The sequence below is a fragment of the Canis aureus genome, chromosome Y, assembly GCF_053574225.1.
Source record: "Canis aureus isolate CA01 chromosome Y, VMU_Caureus_v.1.0, whole genome shotgun sequence".
Lineage (NCBI taxonomy): Eukaryota > Metazoa > Chordata > Mammalia > Carnivora > Canidae > Canis > Canis aureus.
This window is the reverse complement of record NC_135650.1, coordinates 6,970,670-6,994,013: the sequence shown is the minus strand read 5'-3', so window position 1 is coordinate 6,994,013 and position 23,344 is coordinate 6,970,670. Positions and strand designations below refer to the sequence as shown.

Here is a 23,344-nt window from a genome sequence, read left to right as displayed (position 1 = left end):
CTGTTCTGCAATTGACGATTTCACCCAGCAATCTGGGCCTGAAACACAGTGTCATCATTCCTAATCCACACCTGACCCTGGCCCCTCGCCCATACTGCTGGCTTGAGACCTGACCGGTGGTCCTGAACATCCCAAGACATTATTGTTCCTGAGACGCCAACAGTCTCAGCAACAGTGAGCATGTTAACCCACCAATGGAGAACACTGGCACTGGCTTCACCAGAATTGTAAGGGTTGAGCCCGGCTCCCCGTGCATTCACACAACACATGTGGCTGAGGCTTTAAGGTGAACATCCCACCACACAAGACCGTCATCACCATGCAGCCAAACTGAGTACTGGACTGTTAGGCCCTGGCCCATCACTGCCTTCCCCTGAACTCCCTCGTCTCCCCAGGTAAGACTTACACCCCAATCAGGTTGTGGAGTCTCTCCTCATTCTCATTTGCTCTCTCTGTGTAGAACAGTTGACACTGTGGGGCAGTGCGCTGCCCCTTCCGATGTGGTTGGCCAGCGGGATCAAGCCCTCTCCTGGCTTGTTGGCCCACTTGTTCCCCAGGCTGTTGATGTCTAGACACAGAGGTAAACCTCAGGCATACAGCAGGCTGCCCCATTCTGGAAAAATCAAGGTCGCCCAACCAAGCAGGGTCCTGAAGACTGGCGCACAAACACACACACACACACACACACACACACACACACACACACACGATCTTGTGTTTCTAACTTTTAATGAAATTTCCATGGCTCCTGGAGCCCCATCATCTGTCTGATGTGTCAGCACCACACCGTCGTCCTCAGTGATTTCCTATGCAGGAGAACCATGTTGACCACTGGCATCCATCTGTATGTCTGGGATGGCTGTGGACAAGTGTGCTGTCTCCTCATATTCATCTAGGCATCTTGAAGCTCCCTGGCAGGGACAGAAACACCCAGGGCCTCAGACACATGCAGGGACACAGACAGCCAGGCACCCATGACATAAGTTTGTACGGTCTCTGGGACAAAGGGCCAACAAACGAGTGATTCTCAGCCTGGCTGAAAATGACGATCATTCCCCTGGCCCCCACAACACCACCCACGAGCATGGACCATTCTGGCTTTAGGTTTCCTCCACGCATGTGCCCACAGAATTCAAATTCATGCTCCTTAATGTCAGCATGCTGGCCAGGGTTCTCTGTGTGGCTTTTGGGCCACGGAGGAGATGCCTATGGACACTGAGGGGATTGCTGCTATGATTCCACCCTGGCCTAGAGCCTTGTTGCAAAGTTTCTCCTATGCACAGTGTCAAGGGCGACCAGAGACACTTTTGTCATGCCCACACGTCTGGTGGTACTGCTTTAGGTCAAAGACCCTTCCAGGGCTGGAGATGCAAAAGCTAAAACAACACCACAGGCCTGTACAGCAGCTTGGCCTGGTGCCCTTGTCCTCTTGCTGGCTCCCAGTCCATCCACACAGGCTGCACTGAGCATGGCCCACTGGGCCTCTGGCTGCTGCCCATGTGCGCACTGCCACAGGATGAGAGCTGTGTATCCCAAGACACACCCCTCCCCGCACCCCATCCACTGCACATGCCTGTGGGCCCACGGCAAGGAACAATGGGCTTCTCCCAGGACGGCACACATCCATGCCTCTGCCCGACAGGTCAGAGGGGGGCACACGCAGTCTCCTGGCTGCAGCACTGTGCCGAGGCAAAAAGGGTCTTTGCAGGTTGCCGTGGTGTGTGCTGAGACCCTGCTGCCATTCCTACGTGTGACCCGGACTACATGTCATCCCCCGCACTTGACACTCGCTGCCTCCTGGGACGATCTAGTCCAGGAGGAGCCCACCCGCAAGCGGGCTCCCAAGGCTGTGATGATCACCGGGGCATGAGCATCATTGCCACTCCCACCCCGGGACTGGCGGGGAGTGTTCACCAATGCTGTCTGAGGGATACCCATACCCCACAGCGCCCCTGCCCTCCTCATGTCCTTCTTGGCACATGCCACCCCCACCCCCAGTAACCCACATCACCCCCCACTCTCATCACCTTGGGGTCTTTGCCCCACAGCAGCAAGGATACAGCCTTGGCCCAGAAGCCACAGACGCCCTGCATATGGGCACTTCGCTGTTCCAGGCAATGGTGCCATCTCTGTCTCAGCCTGAGCTGAAATGGAGTGAAGGAGTGCCTGCCTCTTCCATTGGTGGGTCTCATGTCTGCCCAGAGCACCTCGAGAGCCTCTGGCGGGGACTCCAGTGGACTCGGCCCTGCCTCTGGATGCTCTGACCCTTGCTGCTTATCTTGCAGCTCCCTGGCGTCTTCCTCTTCCTGGCGTCTTCCTCTCCCTGGCCCTCCTCCATCTTATCTTCCTCTTCCTGAAGATTAGCCTGCTCCTCAACCATGTACAACATCTCAGACATGACAAGCTCCTCCTCAGCCTCCCCCTCTTCCTCGTGAGCCATTGCCACATCCTCCTCGTCGTCCTGCTCAGATTCATCGTCCACCTCAGACCTGTCATCTTCAGTCTCCTCTTCATCATCAGTCCCGGTCTCTTCATCAGCCTCCTCGTCGTCCACTTCAAACTGCGTCCCCTCCTCAGATTCCTCCCCCGAGTCCTCCTCATGCTCACACTCCTCCTCCTCTTCCACCACCTGAGACTCCTCCTCCCTCTGCCCCTCTTCCTCTGCCTCCTCACGGTTGTCAGCCACTGCCCCGTATACGACCTTGACCACCACCATGGTGTCTTCCACCGCCAGCACCAACTCCACAACCAGCGGGGCTTGCTCTGTCTCCCTCCCAGCCCTGGCTTCATGCACAGGCTCCTCCACAGTCCCAACACCTAGGGATTGCGGTGTCCCCTCATCCCTCGGGGTGCCTATATCCCTGCAGGCCCCAGCTGCTTGAATTCTCCATTCCAGCATGAAGTAGGGACAGGATGCCGGGGCAAGCCCGGCTTCCCGGGACCCCGTCTCACTCTCCATGGGGCCCTGGCTGGGTTCCCAATGCTCCCCCGCCACGGGCCTGTAGGGAGCTGGGCCTCTGTGAGGGAAGGTGCTGGAAGTCTGATTCTGAGTCCCTGCAATGGCCTGGCTCCTGGCAAGTGGAAATATGCCCCCTAGGGTCACCGCTGGGAGGCGGGGGCAAGAAAGCAGTGAAGGCATAGAGTGGCTCCTGGCCTGCCGCCTGCTGCCAGGCATCTGTGCCCTTACTCACCTAGAGCTCTACCCCCTGGAGTTATGTCCTGGGCCTTGGCCCCAAGGTCCTGCCAATCAGGAGCAAGGTGGTGGGAGGGTCTCTGGGTGGTCCCGCCCTCCCATGACTAGCACTGAGCAGGGAGTCCAGTAGACTAAGCAGCCGCTTTGGTGGAGGTCGGGTCGGTGTCCTCCACACCCCGACCGTGTCTCTGGCCATTTTCCTGGCCAACATCTGCCAGACGATTCCTAGGAGATCCCTGAGAGCATGCTGCCCATTACGTCCATGGGCACCACCTGCCACCAACAGAGCCTTTAAATACAGGAGGTCCAGCCAGTGGCAGGCGGCAGGCCATACAGGAGCCCTTCCTTATTTCGCCTGGCAGAGGGCCCCGCATTCACTAGGCAGTGCCCGGTCACTGCACCACGCTATGCATTTCTGTATCCCTCCTGGACCTGCACAATGGGGCAGGCAGTCATAAGTGATCCAGGCATGATCTGGCTCCCACGGACACCGCCCCCCATCCCCCACAGCCTCCTCTGCCACCCACCACCCTCAGCCAACCAGCCAGGGTGGGGTGGAGTGTGTGGACCTTCAGGGCAGCTGGGGGCCAGATCTCGTGCACTCTGCGAGGCCTGCTGAGTCCCTGAGGCCTCTATGCTCCCTGCCCCTCCTAGACTGGCACCATATGGGACTCCTCGGGCCTCCACCAAACAAGTAGTGCACCCGTTGCAACAGGAGAGGCACTGGGTCCTGAAAGGAAACAATTGGGATCTCCTTCAGAGGCAGATGGACTCAGAAGCCCAGCTTTTTTTTGGTTATTTTTATTTTTCTCTTAGGTTCCTTTTTCTTGTTTTATTTAAAGAGACACACACAAAAACACAGAGGGAGAAAGACAGAGGCAGAGACACAGGCAGAGGGACTACCACGCTCCATTCATGGAGTCCGACGTGAAACTCCATCCCGGGACTCAAGATCATGCCCTGGGCTGTAAGTGGCACTAAACCACTGAGCCACCCAGAGATGCCCAGGGGAAGCAGCTCTTACTCCTAAAGCCATAGGTCCACCAGAGGTACTTTGGCAAAGCAGGTTCCCAGGTCCTGGGAATGAGTCCCACATCGAGCTCCCTGCAAGGAGCCTGCTTCTTCCTCTGCTTATGTCTCTGCATCTGTGTGTCTCTCGTGAATAAATAAAGAGGATCTAAAATAATCTAGAAAGTGGACCTTGTGTGGTAAGTTATCTTTGACAAAGCAGGAAAGAACATCTGTGGGAAAAGAGTCTCTTCAACTGTTGGTGTTGGGAAAACTGGACAGCCTCATGTAGGAGAATGAATCTGGGATCCTCTTTTAAACCACACACAAAAATAAATTCAAAATAGATATTGGTGTAAATGGGGAGGAGCAAGATGGCGGAAGAGTAGGGTCTCCAAATCACCTGTCTCCACCAAATTACCTAGAAAACCTTCAAATTATCCTGAAAATCTATCAATTCGGCCTGAGATTTAAAGAGAGACCAGCTGGAATGCTAGAGTGAGAAGAGTTCGCGCATCTATCAAGGTAGGAAGACGGGGAAAAAGAAATAAAGAAACAAAGGCCTCCAAGGGGGAGGGCCCCCGCGAGGAACCGGGCTGAGGCCGGGGCGAGTGTCCCCAGGACAGGAGAGCCCCGTCCCGGAGGAGCAGGAGCTGCACCATCCTTCCCGGGAGGAAAGGGGCTCGCAGGGAGTTGGAGCAGGACCCAGGAGGGCGGGGATGCCCTCGGGTTCCCTGGGACAGTAACAGAGCATCTGCGCACCCAGGAGAGTGCACCGAGCTCCCTAAGGGCTGCAGCGCGCACAGCGGGACCAGCGGGACCCGGAGCAGCTCGGAGGGGCTCGGGCGGCGGCTCCACGGAGGGGGCTGCGCGGCCCCTGGAGCAGCTCGGAGGGGCTCGGACAGAGGAAGAGGCTCCGTGCAGAGGGGGCTCCGTGGTTCCAGGAGCAGCTTGGAGGGGTTCGGGCGGCAGCTCCACGGAGGGGGTTGCGCGGCCTGGGAGCGCGAATCCACCAGCGCAGGCTCCGGAGCACAGGGCGCCGGGATACAGCCCAGGATCCAGCCTCCCCCGGGACAGGCAGAGACCGGGAGGGCCCAGGACAACAAGGAACCTCCTGCCCCGAGCTGAGCAGATCAGCGGCCCTGACCCAGAGCCTCCAGACCCTGCAGACGGAGTTCCTGCCAGAGCTGAATCCAGGTTTCCAGAGCTGGCCCCACTGGGGCTGTTCCTCCGTGGCCTCACGGGGTAAACAACCCCCACTGAGCCCTGCACCAGGCAGGGACACAGCAGCTCCCCCAACTGCTAACACCTGAAAATCAGCACAACAGGCCCCACCTCCAGAACACCAGCTAGACTGACAACTTCCAGGAGAAGCCAAGGGACTTAAAGTACACAGAATCAGAAGATACTCCCCCGGGGTTCTTTTTTTTTTTTTTTTTTTTTTTTGCTTTTTGATTTGTTTCCTTCCCCCACTCCCTTTTTTCCTCCTTTCTTTTTCTTTCTCTTTTTATTCTTTTTCTTCTTTTTTTTCGTTTTTTCTTCCCTTTTTTTTCTCTTTCTCTTTTCTTTCCTTCTTTCTCTCCTCTCTTTTTCTCTTTTTCCGAATACAACTTGCTTCTGGACACTCTGTACTGAGAAAAATGACTAGAAAGAAAATATCACCTCAAAAGAAAGAATCAGAAACAGTCCTCTCTCCCACAGAGTTACAAAATCTGGATTACAATTCAATGTCAGAAAGCCAATTCAGAAGCACTATTATACAGCTACTGGTGGCTCTAGAAAAAAGTATAAAGGACTCAAGAGACTTCATGACTGCAGAATTTAGAGCTAATCAGGCAGAAATTAAAAATCAATTGAATGAGATGCAATCCAAACTAGAAGTCCTAACGACGAGGGTTAACGAGGTGGAAGAACGAGTGAGTGACATAGAAGACAAGTTGATAGCAAAGAGGGAAACTGAGGAAAAAGAGACAAACAATTAAAAGACCATGAAGATAGATTAAGGGAAATAAACGACAGCCTGAGAAAGAAAAACCTACATTTAATTGGGGTTCCCGAGGGCGCCGAAAGGGACAGAGGGCCAGAATATGTATTTGAACAAATTCTAGCTGAAAACTTTCCTAATCTGGGAAGGGAAACAGGCATTCAGATCCAGGAAATAGAGAGATCCCCCCCCCCTAAAATCAATAAAAACCGTTCAACACCTCGACATTTAATAGTGAAGCTTGCAAATTCCAAAGATAAAGAGAAGATCCTTAAAGCAGCAAGAGACAAGAAATCCCTGACTTTTATGGGGAGGAGTATTAGGGTAACAACAGACCTCTCCACAGAGACCTGGCAGGCCAGAAAGGGCTGGCAGGATATATTCAGGGTCCTAAATGAGAAGAACATGCAACCAAGAATACTTTCTCCAGCAAGGCTCTCATTCAAAATGGAAGGAGAGATAAAGAGCTTCCAAGACAGGCAGCAACTAAAAGAATATGTGACCCCCAAACCAGCTCTGCAAGAAATTTTAAGGGGGACTCTTAAAATTCCCCTTTAAGAAGAAGTTCAGTGGAATATTCCACAAAAACAAGGACTGAATAGAAATCATGATGACACTAAACTCATATCTCTCAATAGTAACTCTGAATGTGAACGGGCTTAATGACCCCATCAAAAGGCGCAGGGTTTCAGACTGGATAAAAAAGCAGGACCCATCTATTTGTTGTCTACAAGAGACTCATTTTAGACAGAAGGACACCTCCAGCCTGAAAATAAAAGGTTGGAGAACCATTTACCATTCGAATGGTCCTCAAAAGAAAGCAGGGGTAGCCATCCTTATATCAGATAAACTAAAATTTACCCCAAAGACTATAGTGAGAGATGAGGAGGGATACTATATTATACTTAAAGGATCTATTCAACAAGAGGACTTAACAATCCTCAATATATATGCTCCGAATGAGGGAGCTGCCAAATATTTATACCAATTAATAACGAAAGTGAAGAAATACTTAGATAATAATACACTTATACTTGGTGACTTCAATCTAGCTCTTTCTATACTCGATAGGTCTTCTAAGCACAACATCTCCAAAGAAACGAGAGCTTTAAATGATACACTGGACCAGATGGATTTCACAGATATCTACAAAACTTTACATCCAAACTCAACTGAATACACATTCTTCTCAAGCACACATGGAATTTTCTCCAGAATAGACCATATATTGGGTCACAAATCGGGTCTGAACCGATACCAAAAGATTGGGATTGTCCCCTGCATATTCTCAGACCATAATGCCTTGAAATTAGAACTAAATCACAACAAGAAGTTTGGAAGGACCTCAAACACGTGAAGGTTAAGGACCATCCTGCTAAATGATGAAAGGGTCAACCAGGAAATTAAGGAAGAATTAAAAAGATTCATGGAAACTAATGAGAATGAAGATACAACCGTTTAAAATCTTTGGGATGCAGCAAAAGCAGTCCTAAGGGGGAAATACATCGCAATACAAGCATCCATTCAAAAACTGGAAAGAACTCAAATACAAAAGCTAACCTTACACATAAAGGAACTAGAGAAAAAACAGCAAATAGATCCTACACCCAAGAGAAGAAGGGAGTTAATAAAGATTCGAGCAGAACTCAAGAAATCGAGACCAGAAGAACTGTGGAACAGATCAACAGAACCAGGAGTTGGTTTTTTGAAAGACTTAATAAGAATGATAAACTATTAGCCAGCCTTATTAAAAAGAAGAGAGAAGAGACTCAAATTAATAAAATAATGAATGAGAAAGGAGAGATCACTACCAACACTAAGGAAATACAAACGATTTTAAAAACATATTATGAACAGCTATACGCCAATAAATTAAGCAATCTAGAAGAAATGGACCCATTCCTGGAAAGCCACAAACTACCAAAACTGGAACAGGAAGAAATAGAAAACCTGAACAGGCCAATAACCAGGGAGGAAATTGAAGCAGTCATCAAAAACCTCCCAAGACACAAGAGTCCAGGGCCAGATGGCTTCCCAGGGGAATTTTATCAAACGTTTAAAGAAGAAACCATACCTATTCTCCTAAAGCTGTTTGGAAAGATAGAAAGAGATGGAGTACTTTCAAATTCGTTCTATGAGGCCAGCATCACCTTAATTCCAAAACCAGACAAAGACCCCACCAAAAAGGAGAATTACAGACCAATATCCCTGATGAACATGGATGCAAAAATTCTCAACAACATACTGGCGAATAGGATCCAACAGTACATTAAGAAAATTATTCACCATGACTAAGTAGGATTTATACCCAGGACACAAGGCTGGTTCAACACCCATAAAAAAATCAATGTGATTCATCATATCAGCAAGAGAAAAACCAAGAACCATATGATCCTCTCATTGGAGGCAGAGAAAGCATTTGACACAATACAGCATCCATTCCTTATCAAAACTCTTCAGAGTGAAAAAAAAAAAACTCTTCAGAGTGTAGGGATAGAGGGAACATTCCTCGATATCTTAAAAGCCATCTATGAAAAGCCCACAGCAAATATCATTCTCAATGGGGAAGCACTGGGAGCCTTTCCCCTAAGATCAGGAACAACACAGGGATGTCCACTCTCACCACTGCTGTTCAACATAGTACTGGAAGTCCTAGCCTCAGCAATCAGACAACAAAAAGACATTAAAGGTATTCAAATTGGCAAAGAAGAAGTCAAACTCTCCCTCTTCGCCGAAGACATGATACTCTACATAGAAAACCCAAAAGTCTCCACCCCAAGATTGCTAGAACTCATATGGCAATTCGGTAGCGTGGCAGGATACAAAATCAATGCCCAGAAGTCAGTGGCATTTCTATACACTAACAATGAGACTGAAGAAAAAGAAATTAAGGAGTCAATCCCATTTACAATTGCACCCAAAAGCATAAGATACCTAGGAATAAACCTAACCAAAGATGTAAAGAATCTATACCCTCAAAACTATAGAACACTTCTGAAAGAAATTGAGGAAGACACAAAGAGATGGAAAAATATTCCATGCTCATGGATTGGCAGAATTAATATTGTGAAAATGTCAATATTACCCAGGGCAATTTACACGTTTAATGCAATCCCTATCAAAATACCATGGACTTTCTTCAGAGAGTAAGAACAAATTATTTTAAGATTTGCGTGGAATTAGAAAAGATCCCGAATAGCCAGGGGAATTTTAAAAAAGAAAACCATATCTGGGGGCATCACAATGCCAGATTTCAGATTGTACTACAAAGCTGTGGTCATCAAGACAGTGTGGTACTGGCACAAAAACAGACACATAGATCAGTGGAACACAATAGAGAATCCAGAAGTGGACCCTGAACTTTATAGTCAACTAATATTCGATAAAGGAGGAAAGACTATCCATTGGAAGAAAGACAGTCTCTTCAATAAATGGTGCTGGGAAAATTGGACATCCACATGGAAAAGAATGAACCTAGACCACTCTCTTTCACCATACACAAAAATAAACTCAAAATGGATGAAAGATCTAAATGTGAGACAAGATTTCATCAAAATCCTAGAGAAGAACACAGGCAACACCCTTTTTGAACTCGGCCATAGTAACTTCTTGCAAGATACATCCACGAAGGCAAAAGAAACAAAAGCAAAAATGAACTATTGGGACTTCATCAAGACAAGAAGCTTTTGCACAGCAAAGGATACAGTCAACAAAACTCAAAGACAACCTACAGAATGGGAGAAGACATTTGCAAATGACATATCAGGTAAAGGTCTAGTTTCCAAGATCTATAAAGAACTTATTAAACTCAACACCAAAGAAACAAACAATCCAATCATGAAATGGGCAAAAGACATGAACAGAAATCTCACAGAGGAAGATATAGACATGGCCAACATGCATATGAGAAAATGCTCTGCATCACATGCCATCAGGGAAATACAAATCAAAACCACAATGAGATACCACCTCACACCAGTGAGAATGGGGCAAATTAACAAGGCAGGAAACAACAAATGTTGGAGAGGATGCGGAGAAAAGGGAACCCTCAAACACTGTTGGTGGGAATGTGAACTGGTGCAGCCACTCTGGAAAACTGTGTGGAGGTTCCTCAAACAGTTAAAAATATACCTGCCCTACAACCCAGCAATTGCACCGTTGGGGATTTACCCCAAAGATACAAATGCAAAGAAACGCCGGGACACCTGCACCCCGATGTTCATAGCAGCAATGGCCACGATAGCCAAACTGTGGAAGGAGCCTCGGTGTCCAACGAAAGATGAATGGATAAAGAAGATGTGGTTTATGTATACAATGGAATATTACTCAGCTATTAGAAATTACAAAAACCCACCATTTGCTTCAATGTGGATGAAACTGGAGGGTATTATGCTGAGTGAAGTAAGTCAGTCAGAGAAGACAAACATTATATGTTCTCATTCATTTGGGGAATATAAATAATAGTGAAAGGGAATATAAGGGAAGGGAAAAGAAATGTGTGGGAAATATCAGAAAGAGAGACAGAACGTAAAGACTGCTAACTCTGGGAAACGAACTAGGGGTGGTAGAAGGGGAGGAGGGCGGGGGGTGGGAGTGAATGGGTGACGGGCACTGGGGGTTATTCTGTATGTTAGTAAATTGAACACCAATAAAAAATAAATTAAAAACAAAATAAATAAATAAATAAATAAATAAATAAATAAATAATACAAAAAACTAAAAAAAAAAGATATTGGTGTAAATGTAAGACACAAAACTATGAAAATCTCAGAGGAGAATCCAGACAGTAACCTCTTCAACCTTGGCTATGACAACTTCTTGCCAGATGTGTTGTCACGGGCAAGGGAAACAAAAGGAAATATGAACTATTGGGACTTCATCAAAATAAAAATCCTCTGTGCATCAAGGAAACAATCCAGAAAACTAAGAGCCAACCTAAGGAGTGGGAGAAGATATTTGCAAATGTGATGCCTGATAAAGGGCTAGTATGTAAAGTATATAAAGAACTTCTAGGGATCCCTGGGTGGCGCAGCGGTTTGGCGCCTGCCTTTGGCCCAGGGCCTGATCCTGGAGAGCCGGGATCGAATCCCACGTCGGGCTCCTGGTGCATGGAGCCTGCTTCTCCCTCTGCCTATGTCTCTGCCTCTCTCTCTCTCTCTCTCTCTCTCTCTCTGTGACTATCATAAATAAATAAAGAAAAAATATTAAAAAAAAAGAACTTCTAAAACTCCACAACCCAGAATACAAATAATCCACTTTAAAAAGAGGTCGGAAGACATGAACGGACATTTCTCCAAAGAAGACATCCAGATGGACAGCAGATACATGACAAGATGTTCAACATCGCTCATCATCAGTGAAATACGATCAAAACTCCAGAGAGTCATCATCTCACACCAGTCAGAGGGCTCAAATTAACAACACAAGAAGCAACAGGTGTTGGTGACCATGTGGATACCAGGAAGCACTCTTACACTGTTGGGTCACTCTGGAGAAAAGTATGAAGGTTACTGAAAAAGTTAAAAATAGGGCTACTGCAGGTCCATCAATTGCATTTCTAGGCATTGGCCTGACCAATTCGGAGAGGTATATGCTGTAATGGCAGCATTATCAACAGCACAGTTATGGATAGAGCCCAAATGTTCACCAACTGACGACTGGCTAAGGAAGATGAGGTTGATATATATTACATCATATTACACTACAACATATTCCTATCATATTACATGTACAATGGAATATTACTGAGCCATAGAAAAGGATGAAACCTTGTCATTTGCAACAACGTGGAGCTAAAGAATATCGTGTTAAGTAAAACAAGTCAGTCAGAGAAAGACAAATACCGTATGATTTTGCTCATACATGGAATTTAAGAAACAATGTCAACAAGCAGAAGGAAACAAGGAGAGAGATGAAAAATCATTAAGGTATGCTGATCCCTAGGGAATGAATGGTTAGTTACCAATGGTGAGTGGGTAGCGGATGGGAGAGATGGGTGATGGGCACTAAGGAGGGCACTTGTCGTGATTAGCACTGGGTAGAATAAGAAGTGATGAATCTTTAAATTCTACACCTGTAGTTCTTTTCCCAGAGTTAGGGGTGGTGAAAGGGGAGGAGGGCAGGGGTGGGGGTGACTGGGTGGGGGGTACTGAGGGGGGTACCTGATGGGATGAGCACTGGGTGTTATTCTGTATGTTGGCAAATTGAACACCAATAAAAAAATATTTATTATTAAAAAATACTTATTTGAGCTCATAAAAAAATAAATTCTACACCTGTAAGTATTACAGTATATGTTTGTCACACCTAAATGAAAAAGAAATTAGGTGCATTTCTATAGAGTAACCGTAACCAAAAGAAAATTAAGAAAATATCTCCAATTATAATAGGATCAGAAAGAGTAAGTATTTAGGAAGGAAGCTAACCAAGGGCGTGGAAGAGCTGTATAAAGAAAACCATGAAATATTGCTGAAAGGCATTAAAGACACAGTGAGTGGAAAGACCATCCATACTAACAAATTAGTAGAGTTAATGTTGTTAAGCTGTCCATGATACCAAAAGGTATCCACCAATTCAGTGCATTCTATGTCAATGTCCCAAAGATGTGTTTTATTTGTTTGTATTTTGTTTTCCAGAAATAGAAATCCATCCTAAAATTCATGTGCAATCTCACAGAACCCTGAACTTCCAAAACAACCTTGAGAAAGAACAGACCTGGAGGAGAGGGATAGGATAATATTTCCTGATTTTAAATCTTAGTGTAATGCTACCGTCATCAAAACACTGTTGTACAGCATGAAGAGAGTTGTAAAGACTAACAGGACAAATTAAAGCCCAGAGAAAGTCCCCACATACCTGGTCAAATGAGTTTCGACCCGGTGGCCAAGACTATTCCATGGAAATGACAGTGTTTTCAACAAATGTGCTAGAAAAAGTGGATTCCTAACATGTAAAAGAATGAAGTTGGGGCCTAAAGAAACACCATGTACAAAAATCACCCAAGAGCTCAGACTGCCAGATTCTGAGATGGAAATGTATGGCAAAAACTTCGTGAGATGGTGTTTAGCAATAATTTCTTAGATATGGTACCAAAAGCACAGACAACAGATGACAACCTGGATTCACAAAGTTAAACCAATTTGTGCAACACATGTGTTGGAGAGGATGTGGATAATGGAGCATTTGTTCCCTGCTGGCTATAATGTAAAAATGGAAACAGAATGTCATTCCCTAAAAAAACTTAAAACTATCATTATGTTATAAACCAGAAATTCTTATTTCGAGGTACCTACCTGACAGAACTTAAATGATCTTGAAAGGTAGCATGGAAGAAACCCAGGTTCCCTCAATGGATGAATGGTTAAGCAAAACATGCTCAAAATGTACTATAGAATGTCCGTCAGCCTTAAAAAGCAAGGAAACTCTGCAATGTGGTACAACATGGTGAACCTTCAGGATTTTTGGCCTGAGGGAAATTAAGTAACAACAAAAAGGGAAAATAGTGGATAATTCTTCTTTGATGGGATACTGAGAAGTGTTCAAATTACAGAGACACAGAATATTGTACAGGGAGTATGGTAGGAAGGAATGAGCAGCTATTTAGCACTTTGTTTTGCAAGATGAAAAGAGTTCTTGAGTTGGATGGTGGAGATGGATGGATGGTAGCACAACATTATATTTAATACCATTAAGATTGTACATTTAAAAAACCATACTTTTAAAAATGGTCCAAATAGCAAATTTTATAATATGTATATTTTACAGCAATAAAAATTGGAGAGCTGAATAATGTTTATCTAAATAACATATGTTTGTGTATATTTATATATATGTATGCAGGCATAGCATGCACAGTCCTAGAGTTGAGATTTTAGGGAGTGGGGGACACTCAAGATCATATCCAGAGCATATTTCCTTGCATAGCTTCACTATGATTCAGTTTTTACAGGGGCTATAAACTTATATAAGTCTAAGAAACTGAACACCAGTATTTTTTTTAAATGGCAATAAAAAACATATATTTTAGGAACATAGAACACAAAATACTTCCATTTTCTCGTTTATTCAACAGTTTTGCTGCTTCCTCAGAACATTTTCATAGAGCTGTTAAAAAGGCAGGATTTTCTTGTAAAAGTCAAAATGTATAATTTTGACTGTATAATATATACATATGTTTTCTATCACTAATAAGATTGATGGCTTATAATGGCAGGCAAACTTAAAACTTGAGAAACCAAGGATGAAAATGTTTATCTATCTCCTTTGTTAACACACAGTAGAGCACAGGTCTGTTGATATGGAAATCCTGAAAGACTGGTTACCAGGACTTGCTGGCTCCACAATGAGGGCAAGACTTGATTTAAGCAAATCTTATATTCAAAGATTCCAGGAACCATGAATTAGGAAAGGGAGATTAACAACAGAGTGCAGGGATCCCTGGGTGGCGCAGCGGTTTAGTGCCTGCCTTTGGCCCAGGGCGCAATCCTGGAGACCCCGGATCGAATCCCACATCGGGCTCCCAGTGCATGGAGCCTGCTTCTCCCTCTGCCTATGTCTCTGCCTCTCTCTCTCTCTCTGTGTGACTATCATAAAAAAATAAATAAAAATTAAAACAACAACAGAGAGCAGTACACTTCATTCGTGTGCCTGAGAAGGTACATATAGGGCATGTTGCCAAGCCTCTAGTATGTAGTATTGAGGTATCCTAGTGACCAACTCTTCTGTGGATTCCAGTGAATGACAACTTTAATGCTTTGGACTCAGGGGTCTTATTAGCCTTGGTAGTATTCTCACTGGGACAGTTTATATTGCATGATCCATCTGACCCCACCAGGAATAACTAATCTTTTCAGGACAGGATCATTAAGTGAGATTCATGGACACTTACAATGCACTCACCCACTCTCCTCAGCTTGAAAGAGTTTTCAGGCCCAGCTAACCCAACAGTCAAAACTTTTCAATCCTAAGATATAAATGCTTACCTCTGACAGACACCTGGATGTTATAACATGGTAAGAGGGGGCTGTCCAAAAATTCAAATTCAAACATATCACTGTTGTTAGCCTTATTTTCATCATCCTGGTCCTCTGGTCCTGGAGGGTTTACCAAAACATTATGTCGATCTTTCTCATCTGGTTCTAATGGAAAAAAAAAAGAGAAAAGGAATCAGTCCACTCCAACAAGATTTTAGGTCTTATTAATTAAATGATTATAAAGAAGCAGAGAATATTTCCTAATGATCTCTGCTTATAGCACCCACCAAACTTCTACCTACCCTTCACCCACACCAGTGAGAAATGTTATGTAATACATTCATTTCCCTGTAGATTGAAAAATAAATCATACTGCTTACCACACACAGAGCTTCCATAGATCTCCCAAGGGGCAATAAAATCATCATCACTGTGACTCCCGCGGTCACTTAAAAGATCTGGAGAGGGAACAAAAGTAACAAGATTTTTAAAAAGTTAAAACCAAAAAAAAAGTTAAAACAATTTCAGACACCTGGGTGGCTAAGGTCATGATCCCGGGGTCCTGGGATCCAGTCCCATTTTGGGCTCTGCACAGGGAGCCTGCTTCTCCCACTGCCTATGTCTCTGCTTCTCGCTCTGTGCCTCTCATGAATGAATAAGCAAAATCTTTAAAACAACAACAAAAACATTTTAAGCAAAGTTCCAGGATACATAGTCAAAACACAGAAACTGGTTTGTTTTTCCACTAAGAATCCTACGAGAAAATAAAACAATAGCACAATTGCATCAAAAAAGAGTAAGTACTCAGGAATAAACTCAGCCAAGGGGACAAAACACTTGTATACTCAAAACTATGAAACTTTGATTTCAAAGTTCTAAGAAAGTACAGATAGATGGAAAGATATCCATATCACACACACCTGGGTTCTGAAACTTAATATTTAAAATTTGCTGACCCAAAGCAAACTATAGATTGAAAGCAATCTCTATCAAAACCCCAATGACATAGTTTTGTTTAAAAAATAGAAAAACCTATTTTAAAATTCATGTGGAATCTCAAGGGATGCCAAAGAGCCAAAGTAATCTTCAAAGAGAACATAGTGGCTTCACAGTTCTCATTTCAAACCATACTATAAAGCAACAGGAATACAGACAGTATCATATCGGCTTAAAGACAGGCATATAGGCTAAAGCAAAAGAACAGAGAGCCGATAACAAACTGTGAAAATGTCTTGACAAGGCTGCTAAGGACTTCTCCTTAACAAACTGTCCTGGGAATATTGTATATACATAAAAGAATGAGGCTGGATCCTTACCTTCCACCGTAGGCACAAAATGACTCCCAATGTGTTAAAGACCTAAACATGAGACCTAAAAATGTAACCGTGTAGGGGAAAACACTCATAAAATTGCAACCCAATAGTTTCTTGGATATGACACTAAAAGAAAGGCAACACAATAAAAGGCAGCAAAATGTGCCTTTAAACTTAAAAACTTCCGTGTATCAAAGTAAACATTACAGATGGAAAAGACAGCCTGCTGAATGGGAGACAATATCTGTAAATCATGTATATCAGGAGGGGCAAATCATGTATATCAGCCAGAATATAGAAGGAATTTTGGCAAGAAAGAAGAAAGGGAAGGAATAGAGGGGGAGAGGGAAGCACAAATATCCCGCAATTAAAGCATGAAGAAAGGACTTGAATAGACAACTCTCCGAAGACAGGAATGATTATTAATAAGCACACAGAAAGATAGTCAACATTATTCATCACTAGGGAAAATGAACAATGACATATCACATTCTATCCATTAGGATGGCTACAGTGAAAATTACAGGAAACAACAGATGTTGGTGAGGATGCAGACAAACAAAGGGGAACCCTCTTACACTGTTTGTGGGCATACAAGCTGGTGCAGAAAGGTAAAAACAGAGATACCCTAGGAACCAGCAATTCCAGTTCTGAAAACATATCTCAGATAATTGAAAGCAGGATCTCAGCTAATTGCATATTCATTACAACATTACTCACAATACCTAAGAGGTAGAAGCACCTCAAATACCCATCTTCACATGAATAGATAAACAAATGTGGTATATACATACAATGCAGTATCATTCAGTATATTTTTAAAAAGAGTTCCCAGGGGATCCCTGGGTGGTGCAGTGGTTTAACGCCTGCCTTTGGCCCAGGGGGTGATCCTGGAGACCCGGGATCAAATCCCACATCCGGCTTCCGGGGCATGGAGCCTGCTTCTCCCTCTGCCTGTGTCTCTGCCTCTCTCTCTCTCTCTCTCTCTCTCTCTGTGACTATCATAAATAAATAAATAAATAAATAAATAAATAAATAAATAAATAAATAAATAAATAGAGTTCCTGGATTTGATTTATTTTAAAAAATATATAGGACTCATTTTGGTGTGGATTTATGTACTAAAATTAGAATTTGGTACCAAAAACTCAAAAGTTTTTATTTTAAAACAAACCATACTGCTTTTATCTTGGTTCAAGATGGAAAAAAAAACTAAAAAAAACTTTATATTTGGAAAAAGAAAGGGAGAGAGAGATTCTGACACACATAAAAACATGGTTGATTTTTTAAAGTATTATGCTTAGTGAAAGCCAGTCACAGAAGGTCAAATATTAAAAAAATAAAAAAAAGAAGGTCAAATATTGTAAAGTATCAAAACTAGCCAAAATCACACAAAATTAAAAGGAATATTATCTACCAGAGTCTGGAGGGAAGGGGAAGGGAAATTAGTGTTTAATGGATGCTCTATAAAATGAAGATGTTCTAGAGATGCTACATAGTATCAATATATTTAACACTGCAGAGTTGTACACCTAAGAATGTGTAAGAGAGGGATGCTTGGGTGGCTCAATGGATGAAGCATCTGCCTTCGCCTCAGGTCATGATCCCAGAGTCCTGGAACAGAGCCTCTCATTGGGCTCCCTGCTCAAATGTGAATCTGCTTCTCCCTCTGCTTCTGCCTGTCCCCCCATCCGTCCCCACACCCCACTCATGCTCTATGTGCCTCTCTCAAATAAATAAGGGAAATGTCCCAAAATTTTTAATGTATAAGAAAATGTAAAGTTATATGTTTGTAACCACAATTAAAATGAATTTAAAAATAACAGAGTAAAATTTGCTGATAGAAAATAATGCAGACAGAGTTGGGGCATTCTCCTATGAATTTGGAAGAGGCTAGCATGTCATTTCCTGCACATCTGAGAGAATTCTCTTGCTGCACATAATTACAACTCTCAAACAAACTAAAAGAATAGTTTGGCCCTATCTGGTAAGAATCTGCACACCAAATCACTGCTATTAGCTAGATATGGGTCATCTCTAACACTAGTAGTACTCCACAAACACCAGATTGCAACCTAAGAATTGCTTAGCTTCCAGATGCAAAAATAAAGGAGCACTGCATTTCCCTCTCTCTTCTTTGACACTAAGATGTGTTTTTTTTCCACCATTAGACTAACAAGATAAATGAGGGTTTATTACCATCCGAGTCAGTGGCATTGTTTGACAGTAAGTGAATGATAAGAAATTTAACTATACACGTTCCTCGCATTCAGAAAAAACTTGTGCTGTGTTTTAAGGATCCTCTAATGACTGTGCCTTAAACAACAGCTTTTGTGCTAAAACCCATGGAATCGCTCTAATAATTTCAAGACTGGGGTGTTTGAATCTCTGTTATCTCCTGGACTTGAAACATAAAGATACCCAACCTACTTTCATCCTGGAACCATGGCCCAGGTCATCAGTAACCTCGCTGATTAGGCTCTGGCACTGGTGAATGCTGCTGTGACTTACTGGAAGCCTTGACTGGCCACATTTTGGCACTATGCCTGTTGAGCTGGTTCCTCCAACACTTGCTGAGATACCTACAGCTATTAAGAGCTTGAACAAAATTGTTCAAGAGTGCTCAAACTGGTAGCTTTAAACAGCTCATGGTTAAGGAAGCTCAGCTGAATGGTTTGGTGGCCAACAAGGTGTGGATGTGGTTTGATGTTGGCAAGGTCACAGGTAAGCATACATACAGGCTGTAATGTGGAAGACCAATCCTTAACATCTCTTTCTTTTTTTAAGTTTTTTTTTCTCTTTCCAATTTTTATTTATTCATGATAGTTACACAGAGAGAGAGAGAGAGGCAGAGAAGCAGTGAGAGAAGCAGGCTCCATGCACCAGGAGCCTGACATGGGATTCGATCCGGGGTCTCCAGGATCGCACCCTGGGCCAAAGGCTGGCGCTAAACTGCTGTACCACCCAGGGATCCCTTAACATCTCTTCCTATGTGGCTTATTATCTGAGTGTTCTTGGGCCCTGTGTGGCCAGACTGGTATTTGAATAAAACAATGTATCAAAAAAAAATACCTATCTTTAAAGTGCACATGTAGAACATGCATATATTTAGGAAATCTTTGTAAACATTAATACAAGTAGGCCAAAGTAAGTGTAGAAGCAATAGCTGATCACCAAACTAATTAGCTTAAGTAGAATACTGTCTTATACCACACAAAAGGCAAACACTGCCATCCTAAAATTTAAAGCTTTTTAATTTCTATCTTGTAAAATGTAAATCAGCTATCATTTGAGTTTGGATAAAGAACACTTCTTAAACTTTGCCATTCCTGTTTCCTGAAGTGACCTACCTGCCAGAAACATTTCCATAAGATCGCTGTGAGTCCTTTTCATACCTGAGAATGTAGCCAAAGTGGGGTCAGAACCATAGAAGGGGAGCAAGCGGACAATTTTCAAGTGATCATTCTCAACTGCATCATAGATCAGCCTAGGAAGAGACATGCAGGTGGATGAAAGTGTGTACAGGTGTTTCTAACATTGTTTCTTTTAATAACAGGCAAAAGAGGGTGGGTGTGTACCAATCACGATAAGCCTCCTACAGTACGTGATATGTCCCCAAGATATAGGTACTGTTGAGTCATTCTGCAGATCAGGAAACAGATATGGTGACACCCAAGATTAGAGGTGATAAATATTCTTATTTCTATCAGGACCATTATATGGCTTTTGAAGGAATTATTTCCAAACTAATTCTCAAATGCAAATCTATTTTAATTCAAGACCCTAGTTCAAGACAAAAGTGAAAACATTCAAGGACATCAAAGCAGGGATCCCTGGGTGACTCAGTGGGTTTGGCACCTACCTTCAACCCGGGGTGATCCTGGAGTCCTGGGATCAAGGCCTACATCACTCTCCTAGCACGGAGCCTGCTTCTCCCTATGCCTGTGTCTCTGCCTTTCTCTCTGTGTGTGTGTCTCTCATGAATAAATAAATAAAATCTTTATTTTATTTATCTTTGATGTCCTTTTCAAAACAGTGACAGACTCCATAAAGGTTACTCACAGCGGGGGGTAGGGTGGAATCCCACCAAAATGAAAATGAAACCAAGACAAGAAACAATTGGTATTCAGTTTCTACAAAGACTTACTTCAGTTTTTAGGGAAACAAAAGCAAAAATGAACTACTGGACTTCACCAAATTAGAAAGCTTCACAGCGAAGGAAATGATCAACCAACTAAACAGCAACTTGTAGAATGGGTGAAGATATTTGCAAAAGAGGTACCTTTATACCTTTCCCTCAACCCCCATTCTGGTTACTTCTCTCTGATCTCTTTTTCTGAATTAGATTTTTTCTTCATTTTTTTCATTTTGGATTCCACACATAAGGGAATATATGCCATTCTCTGTCTCGCTGATTTTCACTTGGCATAATGCTTTCAAAGTGCAGTACCATTACCTCAGGTAGCAATATTTCCTTTCCTATGGATGACTCATATTTCATTCTACAGCTAACACTTATTTATCCATTCACCATTGATGGGCACGGAAGTTTTCACCTCTGGGTTGTTCAAAATAGTGTTTCCTGATCATGGAGGTGCAATCAATACCTAGCCATATTCTGTTTTCTCCGGATTTCATCCCAGAAGTGGAATTGCTTGATCATAGGGTAGTTCTGTTTTCAAATTTTGAGGAACCACCATATGTTTTGCATAGCAACTGTAGTAATCCGCGATCACAACAACAGTGCCCAAGGGTTCCCTTCACTCTACATTCTCAGCAGCATTTCTTTTGTCTTTTCGATGATAGCTCTTCCAATGGATGAGATGTTATTTCTCATTGTATTCTTGACTTGCATTTTTCTGATGATTAGTCATGTTGTCTACCGGCTTATCATGTGCTTATTTGCACTAGGAAAATGCGAGAGCACTGTGTACTGCGTCTGAGGTTCAGTGACAAGACCAGCCTCCACCTGACAGGATCCTCATTGAGATAGGCATGGATGGGTGCAGGGTCACTCTTCTGGCTGAGGTGAGGTCCCATAATTGTAAAGAGGACAGGAGGCTACAGGAAAGCAATGAAAAGGATTCTTTGTGGTTCTTTACTGTGCCTTTGGAGCCCATAGGTCCTGCTCCTTTGTCCTGTGATCCCGGAAAGACACTGCCTTCAGGACACACAAATAAAACTATCCATCTCTTTTATAGTGGGCTGGCCTGGGGCTGCAATGCTAGAGCTGGAGAACATGATGCAGGAGTCCTCCTTTGCAATAGTATCTAGGGACTTCTACAGAAGGAACTGCAGAGGAAAGACTCCTGCAGTGGCCACTGTGGTCATCCTCCTGCCCAGAGACAACTTGAAACTCTTAGTGGCATTTATCCCAGCAGTCGAGGTGGTTAAAAGGGGAAGAGGCTTCCATAAACTTCTGATTGATTCATTCCATAACTAGGCACTAAGCACATGGGTACTTTGGTGGGCCCATGTGTGGAGCTGAGTATACCATAAACTCCCTGCCTTTAGGCAATCATAGTCTGGAGATGGACAAAGGCACAGAAACTGCCACACATGAAACAAAAACCAAGTGCTGAATGCTACACAGGACTGTGTGCTGTGAACCACAGCTGGGAGTCATTGGAGAAAAAGTTATGAAAGGTCTCACAGATGGTGACATTGCTGCGAAGAGAATAACAAAAGCGAGTTAGATCTGCACACGTCTGTGTGCGGTGTGTTGAGAAGAAAGGAACCCTGCTGCAGAAACTGACTAATGGAAGATGGTTAAGCCATAGGAGGTGAAAAAGTCAACAAGCATGGCTGAGGGGAAATGCAGAGGAGATCTTAGGAGTGGAATTAGGGCATGGAGAGATATTGAGGCCTAGCAGACTGTTAGTAGTGTATTGTTCCTCTGCTACTTAATTGCTCCAATACCTCGCATCTGACAAATTCTATATTTAACTTCTCTCTGGTTCTGTGGATGAGGAAACAAGGCACAAATTAGCTTGGTTCCTCCACCTCAAGGTATCAGAGGTAGTGGATATGGATTCATTGGAGGTTAGCCTGGAAGAGGACTTTCTGTCAAGTGGACTCAGTTCGCTGCCACATCAGACTCTATACATGACAGCTCAAAATGTCTCTGGTTGATTTTTTATTCAGATAGAGAAGAAAATGGTAAAGGGAAAGGGTCAGAAGTAGAACATGAATGAGTGGAACAGGAGAGGAAAGAAATAGGAAGTAAGATCCTATTCCCAATTGGAACTTAGATGTGACATGCCATTGTGTTAGCTGTATCACATTGGTCAGAAACCAGTCACTAAGCACCTCGGGGTGACACAGTGATATTTATGCTACAAGCAAGGATGGCTTGGAGCCATCTTGAATTCTGTGGCCCTCATTGCCCAACAAGGCAACTTATATAAATTAACAGGAAATATTGGACTGTTTTCCTACAGAAGATGACCATGTCTGCATCTTGGAGCATTTCCACCCCATCATGGTGCCCTCATTGAAATGAGACCAGGGGGAAAGTGACCATTGTGACATTACATTGTTGGAATCCAAGCCACTATCTAGTGGTACTCCATGCTGCATCCCACATCTTCATGTCAATCTCCAATCCTTCAGTTTGTGCCTCAGACACACAGGATACCAGCCCACATGCATTATAAATATCATCTATAGACACTTGATAATATCCCTAGGATGTAAATTCCAGCCTGATTCTACCACCGTGCAGTTTGGGAAACTGGGGAGTAAGTGAGAGACAGGGGGTTAGATAGGACACAGAACCAGGAAAGTAAACAGAATAATAAAACTCTGGATTCAGCTCAATATCCTCAAAAGTAGGACGTTACTTGCATTTTCAGAGAGTTTTGGCTATGGCATT

General features: G+C 43.7%; 1 long non-coding RNA gene across 1 annotated transcript; it reads right to left on the bottom strand.

Annotated features, from left to right (window-relative positions):
* Window positions 1-712: 712 nt before the first annotated feature.
* On the bottom strand, window positions 713-15,796 carry LOC144309424 (uncharacterized). The gene is made up of 3 exons (XR_013375405.1): window positions 15,538-15,796; window positions 15,167-15,322; window positions 713-911 (listed from the first exon to the last, which is right to left on the bottom strand). It is a non-coding gene; the product is annotated as an uncharacterized LOC144309424 (long non-coding RNA).
* Between the last annotated feature and the right edge of the window lie 7,548 nt (window positions 15,797-23,344).